Source organism: Oncorhynchus tshawytscha, linkage group LG33, assembly GCF_018296145.1.
Source record: "Oncorhynchus tshawytscha isolate Ot180627B linkage group LG33, Otsh_v2.0, whole genome shotgun sequence".
Classification (NCBI taxonomy): domain Eukaryota; kingdom Metazoa; phylum Chordata; class Actinopteri; order Salmoniformes; family Salmonidae; genus Oncorhynchus; species Oncorhynchus tshawytscha.
In genome coordinates, this window is record NC_056461.1 from 37,615,108 (window position 1) to 37,629,240 (window position 14,133).

Here is a 14,133-nt window from a genome sequence, read left to right on the forward strand (position 1 = left end):
TCTATTCTGTCTGACTGTCTGTCTGCTTGGTCTGACTGTCTGTCTATTCTGTCTGCTTGGTCTGACTGTATGTCTGTCTGCTTGGTCTGCTTGGTATGACTGTGTGTTTAGATGAGAAGATCAGCTGTTGTAGAGGTGGACACTAGCTCCCTCTGTAGTGTTGGTAGAGTCCCCACCAACGCCAGGCTGAGAAACCCTGCTGTTAGAAAAACCTATAACATGGATGGTAAGGTAGTGGTTTGGGAACCTACTGGACATTAGTGCTATGATCAGCTGGTATTTAGCAATTAGTTTATGGCATGACCCTAACATTATTTTATTTTATTGTTGTCCCTTTATTCAACCAGGTTAGTCTTGTTGAGATACTATTACATCTGTCTAAAGAAAGGTTCAAACTTGTTGGAGATAGGGGGCAGTATTTTCACTTTGGATGAATTGCGTGCCCATAGTGAACTGCATCCTACTCTGTCCTAGATTGCTAATATATGCATATTATTATTACTATTGGATAGAAAACACTCTGAAGTTTCTAAAACTGTTTGAATTATGTCTGTGAGTATAACAGAACTCATAGGGCAGGCAATCTTCCAAACAGGAAGTGAAATTCTGAATGTGGGTCAAATTTGACGTCATCGCCCCTTCCCTTCCAAATAAGAAATGGATCTGGTAGCACTTCCTACGCCTTCCACTAGATGTCCTCATTCAGTAGAACGTGGAATGGAGCCTCTGGTGTGAACTTTGACCAAATGGGAGGGGAAATAGTCACTGTCTTGGCAGAATGCAATTTCCCTGTGGCGCATTTGTCTGTTGATGTCACCATCGTTCCATTTGGCTGCAGATGAAAACATATGATCCGGTTGGAAGGTTATTGGATATATATGAAAATAACATCCTGAAGATTGATTCTCTACTTAGTTTGACCAGTTTATTCGACCTGGAATATATATTTTTGAAGTTTTCGTCCGAGTTCTCCTTGACCAGCATCAGCTTTTGGGCACGTGAGCTGAAAGTGCTAGCAAATGCAGCTAATTGGACACTAGTATTGGACATTATGGAACAAAACAACGATTTATTGTGGAACTAGGACTCCTTGCACTGCATTCTGATGAAAGATCATCAAAGGTAAGGGAATATTTACGATGTAATTTCGTATTTCTGTTGACTCCAACATGGAGAAATATATTTACGTCTGAGCGCTGTCTCAGATTATTGCATGGTAGGCTTTCTTCGTAACGTTTAAAGAAAATCTGACACAGCGGTTGCATTAAGAACCAGTGTATCTTTAATTATATGTAGAACATGTATCTTTAGTCAACGTTTATGATGAGTATTTCTGTTATCTGGCGTAGCTTTCTATAATTCCTCCGGATATTTTGGAGGCATTTCTGAACATGGCGTCAAAGTAAACCTAGATTTGTGGATATAAATATGCATATTATCGAACAAAACATAAATGTCTTGTGTAACATGTCATATGAGTGTCATCTGATGAAGATTATCAAAAGGTTAGTGATTCATTTTATCTCTAATTCGGCTTTTGTGACTCTATCTTTGGCTGGAAAAATGGCTGTGTTTTTCTTTTGATTTGGTGGTGGTCTAACATAAATATATGTTGTGTTTTTGCTGTAAAACATGTTAAAAATCGGACATGATGCGTAGATTAACAAGATGTTTATCTTTCATTTGCTGTATTGGACTTGTTAATGTGTGAAAGTTAAATATTTCTAAAGAATATTTTTGAATTCCCCGCGCCACCTTTTCAGCTGAATGGGGGGGGGTTCCCCTCGGGGAACGCCTTGCCATAACAGATATTAATAAAAAAATCTTTAAATTAAACGTTAACAAGAATTGTCTGTTGTCTGTATTTCTGATGGAGCTTCTATCCAGAGCCCTGTGCTGCCCTGTGGACAACCAGAGAGGGCTTCTGAAGAAGGAGAAGCTCAGCTGAGCTGCTCAGTTCCTACAGCTCCCCTTGGAGGATGCGCACATGAGGAGGACCAGGAGGAGGAACATCGGAGGAGAGCAGGAAGAAGGATACTGGCAGAACTACAGGGTCAGGATTGATTTAGGCTCACTGAGACAGAGCTGGAGCTGGAGACAGACAGATTTCAGACCCTAACCCTGACCCTGGCAGGGAGACTGTGGTATGAGGGAGGGGGAGGAGACATGCTGTCGATAAACAGGTTTTGAATTAGCCTGTGTACCAGTCTGTTTAGCAATGACACAGACTACAAAGAATGGAATGTTCGCTAAACAGGCTGGTACCCAGGCTAGTGGAATGTTAGCTAAACAGGCTGGTACTCAGGCTAGTGGAATGTTAGCTAAATAGGCTGGTACCCAGGCTAGTGGAATGTTAGCTAAACAGGCTGGTACTCAGGCTAGTGGAATGTTAGCTAAACAGGCTGGTATCCAGGCTGGTGGAATGTTAGCTAAACAGGCTGGTACTCAGGCTAGTGGAATGTTAGCTAAACAGGCTGGTATCCAGGCTGGTGGAATGTTAGCTAAACAGGCTGGTACTCAGGCTAGTGGAATGTTAGCTAAACAGGCTGGTATCCAGGCTGGTGGAATGTTAGCTAAACAGGCTGGTACTCAGGCTAGTGGAATGTTAGCTAAACAGGCTGGTATCCAGGCTGGTGGAATGTTAGCTAAACAGGCTGGTACTCAGGCTAGTGGAATGTTCGCTAAACAGGCTGGTACTCAGGCTAGTGGAATGTTAGCTAAACAGGCTGGTACTCAGGCTAGTTATGAATTTATTCAGCTGATTTACAGTGCAGTGCCTTCTACTGCCCCATGATATTTACCGGATGTATATTAATATACTTAAATGCAAAATATGAACAGTTACATGTGTTTTGTGCTGCTGTTTATTTTGTGGGGGAAAATAAATGCATGTATTGATAACCTACAGTGTAAAGTGTAAATACAATTATATTGTCATTGGAATACAATGTTTGCCACAACAATGTAATCTCAGACAGTGTAATTCTCTGGAATGAATTACTCTCTCTCTGCGTGAAGAGATACTGTGGAGTATTAAATGGATGATGATTGCCTCCGTATTTGGTAGCCTTTTATCTTCAGTCTCCTTTGTTGGGTTGTTAGTATTCACTCCATACGCCTTCAAATAAAAAAGGAGGATGACCATAATGCTTTCGTGATAAGGAGAAGAGAGAGAACAGAAAGGGAGGGGAAAGACCTCAGTGGTGAGTGTGGGGGTGTGGGGGGTGGGTGGAGATAATGGAGGATTAATGACGTAGTTTCTAGCCTTTTGAGCTTGAGCTGGAACTGCTGTTCACCCAATTGAATACGCCCCTATCTCTGTGCCTCTGCCGCTCTCTCTCAATTCAATTCAAGGGCTTTATTGGTATGGGAAACATATGTTAACACTGCCAAAGCAAGTGAAGTAGATAATAAACAAATGTGAAATAAACAATAAAAATGAACAGTAAACATTACACTCTCTCTCTCTTTCTCTCTCTCTCTCAATTCAATTCAATTCAATGGCGTTATTGGCATGGAAAGCATATGTTAACATTGCCACAGCAAGTGATGCAGATAATAAACAAAAGTGAAATAAACAATAACAATTATTTATTTCTCTCTCTCTCTCTGTCTCTCTCTCTCTCTCATACAAACACACTCAAACACATACCTTGACGTGATTGGTCCACACGGCACACCGGATGCTCACAGAGAAGAATATTTGGATCTGTGCTGCTCTTCATACAGTACTGGACGTGTCATTTACTGAGAAATAAAGAGGTGAGGACTGATAACTTGGAGAAATCACTCTAACAGGTTCTACGTAGAGGGGAGAAAGAGGAACAAGTGAGACAGAGGGGAGGAGAGAAAGAGAAGAACTCTTAGCCACCCCACTTAACCATCCTCAGGCGTGTCTCTTAGCAGTTCTGCGTCTCATTGTAGAAGAGAGTACAAGTAGGCTACAGATTCTCAAAGAAACCACTGTCTTTGTTCTATTCTGCACATCCCACTCTAACTCTTACATTTCCCGGGGCTGGACTTCATACAGAACAGCAAGGTAAGCTTCCTTTGCATGGCTTTGTTGAAGTATTGTAAAGCTTAAGGAGGTCAGCTATTGACAGTATCTCTACATTTGTCATTGTATTTTTAACAGCTTACAGCAGCCCACAACACTTGATAGTGGAGTTGTTTTACACTATGACTGTTGTCACAGTGTAAAATTACCTCAACTAACCTGTACCCCCACATATTGACTCGGTACCAGTACCTCCTGTACAGAGCCTTGTTATTGTTATGTAAATTAATAGCGTTACTTTTTGATTGATTAGATTTTTTTTACTTTAGTTTATTTAAGACATATTTAATTAACTCTATTTCTTGAACTGCATTGTCGGTTAAGGGCTTGTAAGTATTTCACGGTAAGGTCTACACATGTTGATGTTCGGCGCATGTGACAAATACAACATTGATTTGATTGGATTTGTCAGGTGATGCCTCATAGCCTAAGACATTATGACTGTTGTCAGGGGATGTGTCATAGTCTAAGACACTATGACTGTTGTAAGGTGATGCGTCATAGTGTAAGACACTATGACTGTTGTCAGGGGATGTGTCATAGTCTAAGGCACTAAACTGTCATAAGGTCATGAACCCCCTCTAGGTTAGACATTGGCTTTGTGCCTAATGACACCCTATTCCCTATTACCAGAGCCCTATCTGCCCTGTAGTGCACTACATAGGGAAGTGCACTACATAGGGAATAGGGTGTAATTTGGGAAATAACCATTGCCATTCTAGGTCCAGGAATGTGACATCTCACTGGAAATGGTTTGTTCAGTTTTTTTGATAGACTCAACGGGTGGACTGTGAATTTCACAGCTTCCACTGGGAGTCATACAAACCACTATAGTGCAGAATATGCTGCACATGAGTGTTAAAACCATTTTAGGTGGACGCCACTCAGTTGGGGCTTATTGTCCCCTTACCTTCCATCCTTTAACTAACCCTATAACTAACCTTATGCATCAGAGGTGGACTGTGACAAGAATGCAGCCCTGGCATTTTATCCACACCAGCCCACATCACTGTGCTCACCATCAACCCCACAGACACACACACACACACACACAGAGACAGACAGAGAGTCTACACCTCCTTCTTAGACACAGGCAGTAGTGCTGACATATAGCACTGACAATACAGTAAAGCGTTTGTCAACCATTTCTGTACAAGTTACTGGCGAGACATGGTCCTCTTTTTTAATAAATGCAAATAGTATACCTAGCTTCACGTTGTAATGATGGTGTCCTTTGTTTGGCAAATCAGATGTCATTGTAGCCTACATAAACCCAACCTCAGTCCTATTTTACTTTCACATATAGGAATGGTTGGACTGTGGCTTCACATCTTATTTCAATATACCTCTTAATACAATGACGTTGATTCAAACATACCATTTTACTATCAACATTGAAACAAGGTCAAATAAAATATGTCTAATCAATATACAACTCTACATAATTTGAACCACCCAATATAGGAATATAGAATGAAATATTTTTAACATTGTTATGTGGAATTTTCAACGCAATTTCAACATGTACAGTACAGTGCCTTCAGAATGTATTCACACCACTTCACTTTTTCCACATTTTGTTGTGTTACGGTCTGAATTTAAAATAGATTACATTGAGATTCTGTGTCACTGGCCAACACACAGTACCCCATAATGTCAAAGTTGAAATTTGTTTGTAGAAAATTGTAAAATAAAAGCTGAAATGTCTTGAGTCAATAATGATTCAACCACTTTGTTATGGCAAATCTAAATAAGTTCAGGATTAAAAATGTGTAATAAGTTGTATAAATAAATGGTATAATAAGTTGCATGGACTCATTCCATGTTCGATAATAGTGGTTAACATGATTTTTGAATAACTGCCTCATCTCTGTTCCCCCTTACAATACAATTATCGGTAAGTTTCTCAATGGAGTAGTGAATTTCAAGCAGAGATTCCACCACAAAGACCTGGGAGGTTTTTCAATGCCTCGAAGGAGGGCACCGATTGGTAGATATGAAGAAAAACAAACAGACATTGAATATCCCTTCGAGCATGGTGAAGTTATTAATTCGGCTTTTTGATGGTGTATCAATACTCCCAGTCACTACAAAGATACAGGTGTCCTTCCTAACTCAGTTGCCCAGAGAGGAATGAAAACACTCAGTTGTTTCACTATGAGGCCAATGGTGACTTTAAAACAGTTACAGAGTTTAATGGCTGTGATAGGAGAAGACTGAGGATGGATCAACAACATTGTAGTTACTTTTCAACACTAACCTAAATGACAGAGTGAAAAGAAAAAAGCCTGTACAGAATATATATATATGTTTTTTTTAAGGCACTGAAGTAATACTGCAAAATAATGCGGCAAAGAAATTCACTTTATGCCCAAATAAATCGTTGCAAATCCAACACAACACATCATTGAGTACCACTCTTCATATTTTCAAGTATAGTGCTGGCTGCATCATGTTATGGGTATGTTTGTAATCAGCAAGGACGAGGGAGTTTTTTTAGGATGCAAATAAACAGAATAGAGCTAAGCACGGGCAAAATCCTAAAGGGAAACCTGGTTTAGTCTGCTTTCAAACATCACTGGGAAACAAATTCACCTTTCAGCAATAACCTAAAAAAGACAACATTGAATGTTCCTGAGTGGCCGAGTTACAGCTTTGACTTAAATCGTCTTGAAAATCTATGGAAAGACTTGAAGATGGCTGTCTAGCAATGGTCAACAATCAACTTGACAGATCTTGAAGAATTTAAAAAAGAATAATGGGCAAATATTGTACAATCCAGGTGTGCAGAGCCCTTAGAGACTTACCCAGAAAGACTCACAGCTGTAATCGCTGCCAAAGGTGCTTCTACAAAGTAATGACTCAGGCGTGTGAATACTTATGTAAATGAGAAGTTTCTGCATTTCATTTTCAATAAATTTGCAAACATTTCTAAAAACATATTTTCACTTTGTCATTATAGGATATTGTGTGTAGATGAGTGAGAGAAAAAATATCTATTTAATTCATTAAGAATTTGAATTCAGGCTGTAACAACAAAATGTGGAATAAGTACATTGTTAAGTCAGTGTATTTAAGTTGAAGTTTTACCCTAATTTCAATGTTTACAGTGCTGGTTGAAATTAGATGAAAACGGTAGTGGTTGAGCCCACATCACACAATTGACAAATTATGTTGAAACAATATTGATTCCACCAGTGTGCCCAGTGGGGAGTGAGTGAGTGACCGAGTGATTGATGAGTGATTGAATGAGGGAGTGAGTGATTGAGTGAGTGAGTGACTATGTGAGTGAGGGATTGAGTGAGTGATTGAGTGAGTGAGTGAGTGAGTGAGTGAGTGAGAGACTGACTGATATACTGACCGAGTGAGTGGGTGAGTGACTGAATGAGTGACTGTCAGTCAGTCATGTGTAGCAGAAGACTTTCCCCAAGGGGGTATCTCTCAGACAGTTGGGCTCTTTCAGTTAGCCCACTAGGCTCCTGCCGACATGTTGTTGCCATGGTGATGCTTTCTGAACTGTCATTTTGTCTTTAGTTCCTGCATGTTATGGCGTTGTGTATTTTGGACAATACTTTTGTTATATTATTTTCAGGGATGATAAGCAAGGCTGTATGATGTTATTTTTCTTAAAAAGTATGAGATAACATGTGTTCATCTTTGATGCCTTTCAGAGCTCTCCTCAAAGCTAGAATCAGAATACACACACACACAGAGAGAGAGAGAACCCATTAGCTTTTAGTGTCAAACCCATCGCCAGAGAGGTACATTATGTATGACTCACTGTTTGTCTTCTATTAAAAAGCAGCACCCTTTGCTTCTGGCTTCCTCTTCGACACATCATACAACCTGATGGGAGCCAGATGGGAAATGTCATTCAAACACATACGCATGCACGTGAGGGGTTAGAGAGGTGTGTGACACAGAAGTGGATATTATATAATCTAGTCTGTACTGCAACTATCTGTAACTCTAGTTCCTATTCAAAGTCAATATACTCCTCCCTATACGAGACATTAATAATACACTATGGGCTGTCACTGTGATGGGATAAGTTTCCTTGACTTTGCACCACTCATTTTGGTTTATACAAGGTCAGTCTGACAGTCTCAGCAATACACTTACGCCCATTAAAGCCTCCAAATTAGTAGGCTATTTCAGACCATGTCTATTGCAATTGAGAAAGCTCCATAACAAAACTAACAATTTATTATGTTCATTTCCTGCTTGGGACCGCAGAGAGCCCCTGATCAGAGAGAAGCCTCAGTCTGCGCCCTGACTGAGCTGGTGTCCTGTTTCCTATTTATTTATTTTCCAGAAGAACAGTCATCGGTGGATAGAGATTGACGTTGAACTACAGACCGTAGAAAACCTGGGGCTAGCAGAGACTACTATGGAGTCAGCACAGAATAAAGTTAGTGTATCTTTAACATTTTTGGGGGGGAGACTTAAGTATGTCAATTGGTGACATCATCCTGTCTGAACAATTTCCTTTTCCTGTTTCCCATGTAGGCTCAACCAACCTCTCCTCATAAACATACAGTGAAGAACAGGTCCAAGTCAACAGACGAGATTCAACAAGCCAAAAAGGTGGACGACATTATACCGTCCGTCAGTCTGCTCATTTTGAGCTCAGGAGTGGCGCAGCAGTCTAAGGCACTGCATCTCAGTGCAAGAGGCGTCACTACAGACCCTGGTTTGATCCTGGGCTGTATCACAATCAGCCGTGATAAAGTGTCCCATAGGGCAGCGAACAATTGGCCCAGCGGCCAGAGTAGGCAGTCATTGTAAATAAGAATTTATTCTTAACTGACTTGCCTAGTTAAATAAAGGTTAAAAAAAATGTAAATGTCATGTGTATTCAAAAGCATCTTGATCCATCTCATTGTTTTACAGCTGGGAGTGCCCCTTGCTGGTGTGTTTAAACCACCTGAGCTGCAGGTCTTTCTTTCATTACAACACATGGCATGTTATGGCAGAGAGAGGAGGAGAGAGAGAGATGACTGCCAATTCCTTAAACTAGTGATGGAACTAGTGTTAATCAGATAGATAACTTTGGGCTGGTTTCCTTTTGTTGGTATGCTAACGATAGTCTTTCTCCAGGCTTTTCACACGACACAGAAATCATTGCCAGGGAAGCCGGAGACTGAGAATAAGGTGGATACAACGCACTTGATCTTTTTCCTCATCCGAGCCATAGACCACATGACCTTTCCATTGCCTGATCACATTCCCTGCCGATACTGCTAAAATATTTTATTCTCCACATCTGCCAGGAGCCCCCAGAGAGTCCATCCTCATCAGAAGAACTGAAATGAAGGGGCAGACAGCACCAGGCAGAGAGTCATGGGCTACATCAATCATTCCTCTGGAAATCTATTCAGTTTTCTGCAGTTTGTATTCTCATAACGAAAAAAAGGCTGTACATTTTTTGTAAACGTCTTATGAATGTGATTGTTTACTAAATAAGAAAAAGTGTCAAATGCATTGTTTGTGAGGATAGAATCAAAGAATGACTAGAGACTCTACAAAACACAGACACTTAACAGAAAGCTGTAATTAAGCGAGTGGAAAACATATGTGCATGTGCCAGTTGGGATGTGTGTAAGTATGAGGTATAGTGGATTTGTTATGTACACTCTCCTAAAACATTTAGTTTTTTGGAACTTATGTCAGAATTAATGTCAGTATGCCACTTTGAAAATGTGAAGCAATTGAGCCTGTAAATAAACCTTGTGTATGTTCAAAAAACAAGTTATTTGAATCCCAAAACCACACACAGGCAGACCGTCAGGGTTTGCAATTCTTTAATATCCTCCTTTTCTCTGTTCTTAGTATCAAAATGTGTTTGTTTACAGGATAAAAGCAACGGAACAATAACACAAGGCCAGAGCCGGCAACACGCACACACACAACACACACACACACAACACATACACACAACACACACACACAACACATACACACAACACATACACACAACACATACACACAACACATACACACAACACACACACACAACACAGACACACAACACATACACACAACACATACACACAACACATACACACAACACGCACACACAACACATACACACAACACATACACACAACACATACACACAACACATACACACAACACATACACACAACACATACACACAACACATACACACAACACGCACACACACAACACATACACACAACACATACACACAACACATACACACAACACATACACACAACACATACACACAACACACACACACAACACACACACACAACACATACACACAACACATACACACAACACATACACACAACACATACACACAACACATACACACAACACATACACACAACACACACACAACACATACACACATACACACAACACATACACACAACACGCACACACACAACACATACATGCTAGATTCCACAGTTGTTCGGGATGGAACACTCTTCACGTCGGCATCATAGGGTTCCGACGCGGAAGTCGCAGCCTCAGCAGTATCATTGTAGCAGACCATGTTTGGGGAGGGTGGAGAAAGCTTCATCATTAACGTACAGTAACGTACTGGAAACCATAGATTTGCCCTCTCCCCAGCAGTAGTAGTGGTGCGGCTGAGCACAGTTGGTGGCACGTGTCCACTCCCGTGGCTGCCTTCAATATCCTGAACAACGTCTGAGAGCTGCCTTTGTGCAGGGACAGCTCGTTAGCCCCAATGCTCCTGGTTTGGGGGCGTGGCTTAGGTCCCTGATTAACACTCATTCCCACGAGACAAAGACTAAAAAGGAGCAGTATGTAAATCTTGGTGGAGCCCCCCAAAATATATATGTTTTATATATGCCAGCAAAGCCTCTACACAACACAACACTAAACAATACATGAATTGCACTATAACGGTGAAAAACGGTGCCCACAAACTCTTAGGGCCCAACACCTTATCATTGTCATACCTATCAGCAGAGCCTTGTCTGGCAGTGAAACAATTCATTCAGCCTCATTTACTGCCTTTAAAAAAACATAGCTGATATTGCTGACTTGCTTAAACAAACGTGGTTTCTACTAACAATTGAGATGTACAAAATATGGCATAGGAGACAACGAGAGGACAAGAGGAAATCCGTAAATTCAATTAAGACATTAATGAGCGAGCTAGGACGGACGTAGTCAATATAACAATTTGTTCAGCACTTTTGAAATTTACAGCAACAGAATTCAGAACATGGGCCGTTGTTACAGTGTACACCAAGTCAGAACCATAGGATAAATAAAGGGGGCACATAAGCAGACAATGACAGCTCTTTACAATATTCGATGTTGACATTTTTCTAAAACAGGCTATAGGCTACATATGCACCACCTACAGCTAACAGCTTAATACACAACAGACACTTAGTATTACTTCTAAGCTACAGTATACATATCTCCCTGGCATATTACATCATTTATGCAGCTGCAACATTTTTGGACTCACCTTGTTGAGCTGTGCTCACTTGAACAGGAAGGTGGCGCAGAGAACCTTCGTGGGCAAATTTTGTTATTAAACTTTGTCACCAAAGTCTGTCATTCTGGTGCTTTCAAGACAATTGGGAACTCAGAAAAAAAGTGATCTTCAGGTTGGAGCTCTAGAAAGAAGCCCGAGTTCCCGACTTGCAGTTCCGAGTTGGATGACAGTTATAAACATATTTTCCCAGTCGGAGATTGTTTTTTTCAGAGTTCCCAGTTGTCTTGAACGCACTGTAGTCAGATTTCCCAGTTCGAAATTTCCAGTTGTTTTGAGCGCAGGAGAAATCATGCTGGATTGACAGCATGGCCAATGTTGAATGTTTATCCTTTTAAGCTTGGAAAAGAGACCCTTATACCCAGACTTGGACCACACATCCTCTCCACTGAATAGCAGGCAAGTGATTTCTTTGCAATGCTTGCAGTCAGCCACTGATTCCTTCCAAACCACTCATTGTTGAATTTGCGATTTCCGACTTGTTGTGTAATGTTTATGTCCAATGGCCAATGAGCACAGATACATTTTATCTATGATTTCTCTTCCTTATTTCTCTTCATATGACAAGGTTTGAAAAGGATTTGCCAGCAGATTGTTGACTTGATTCATGATGATGTCTGCTAGCTTGCTAGCTAATATTTCGAAAGTATGATGTTGACAAGATCAGTCCAATCAAAGCTACTATAGATATAACGTGATTTAACTTCATTTTATCTGTGGCCAATATCCTTGAGCCTTCTTGGGTGGGCACTTCTAATTTAACTCTATGGCAGCACCCAAGGGAATTGAATTTTCGAGATCTACCGTTAGATTTTGCGCTGACGTGGTGTCCCCATGAGTGACAGAACACTGAGCCAATCACGGCACAACTAGAGAACATTACCAACCCCTACTCGCCGGCTGCCCCACCACCACAGAAAGCACGGAGCTAGGCTGCATTTTACTCAAGAAAGCAAAAAAGAGACCAAGTTGGTATGCAGCTTTATTAACTCAATGATGATGATTATTATAATTGTTTACATAGTTTGCAAACTGATATGTGACATGTATTAATGCCAAAATAACATGCAAAATGTGCCCTGATTGACGGGTCGCCACTGAAAAGGAGGTTAACCAATTCAAAGGAAGTCACTCAAATAAGGAAATAAGAATTCAACACAGCACATGATAGGATAAATATTTAAAGCACTTCTAGGTTAATTCATTTAAATTCAAATTAAGATCCTACTGTACATCTCTATATGACTTGTGTGTGTGCGCGTGTGTGTCCGAGTGTGTGCATGCGTGTGTGTGTGTGTTTGTGTGTGTGTTGTGTGTGTGTGTGTGTGTGTGTGTATGTGTGTGTGTGTGTGTGTGTGTGTGTGTGTGTGTGTGTGTGTGTGTGTGTGTGTGTGTGTGTGTGTATGTGTATGCGTGTGTGTGTGTGTGTGTGTGTGTGTGTGTGTGTGTGTGTGTGTGTGTATGCGTGTGTATGTGTGTGTGTGTGTGTGTGTGTGTGTGTGTGTGTGTGTGTGTGTGTGTGTGTGTGTATGTGTGTGTGTGTATGCGTGTGTATGTGTGTGTGTGTGTGTGTGTGTGTGTGTGTGTGTGTGTGTGTATGCGTGTGTGTGTGTGTGTGTGTGTGTGTGTGTGTGTGTGTATGCGTGTGTATGTGTGTGTGTGTGTGTGTGTGTGTATGCGTGTGTATGCGTGTGTGTGTGTGTGTGTGTGTGTATGTGTGTGTGTGTGTGTGTATGTGTGTGTGTGTATGCGTGTGTATGTGTATGTGTATGTGTGTGTGTGTGTGTGTGTGTGTGTGTGTGTGTGTGTGTGTGTGTGTGTGTGTGTGTGTGTGTGTGTGTGTGTGTGTGTGTGTGTGTGTGTGTGTATGCGTGTGTGTGTGTGTGTGTGTGTGTGTATGTGTGTGTGTGTATGCGTGTGTATGTGTGTGTGTGTGTGTGTGTGTGTATGCGTGTGTATGTGTGTGTGTGTGTGTGTGTGTGTGTGTGTGTGTGTGTGTATGTGTGTGTGTGTATGCGTGTGTATGTGTATGTGTGTGTGTGTGTGTGTGTGTGTGTGTGTGTGTGTGTGTGTGTGTGTGTGTGTGTGTGTGTGTGTGTGTGTGTGTGTGTGTGTGTGTAATCAATGATGTATTTTACATGGCATATATCTCTGTGTGAATCATCATATTTATCTGTGGGACAGAAATCGGACGTTTCTGTCCAGAAAGCAGATTCATCATTCACAGCCGGGGATATGACATCATTCACCAACAACCGTTTCTGTCCCGAGCGACCACACAAGTAGTGGACAGCCATCTCCATAGAGAGCAACGTTTGCCTGCTTCTCTAGGTCTCACCACAGGGTGTCACCCTCTGCATTCTGTTCCAACACTCAAAAAGACTGAGTAATGCTGAAATAATGCTCCCCATCTCTTTCCTTTTGAAAGTTGTAGCCTTTAGGCATTTGCCACATAATCAGTGAACTCTCTCTTCATATTATTTAACCACCGGGAACACATTCAATGTTTTGTGGTTAAACACGTGAGGTGCTACTTTTAGACTTTGCACCTCAGACTCAGGAGGAGACA

The 14,133-nt window shown here is 41.1% G+C and overlaps 1 long non-coding RNA gene across 1 annotated transcript; it reads left to right on the top strand.

Moving 5' to 3' along the window:
• The first annotated feature begins 3,663 nt into the window (after positions 1-3,663).
• LOC112230622 lies at positions 3,664-9,799 on the top strand. Its single transcript, XR_002950362.1, has 5 exons — positions 3,664-4,039; positions 8,373-8,468; positions 8,567-8,644; positions 9,158-9,211; positions 9,331-9,799. It is a non-coding gene; the product is annotated as an uncharacterized LOC112230622 (long non-coding RNA).
• The last annotated feature ends 4,334 nt before the right edge of the window (positions 9,800-14,133 follow it).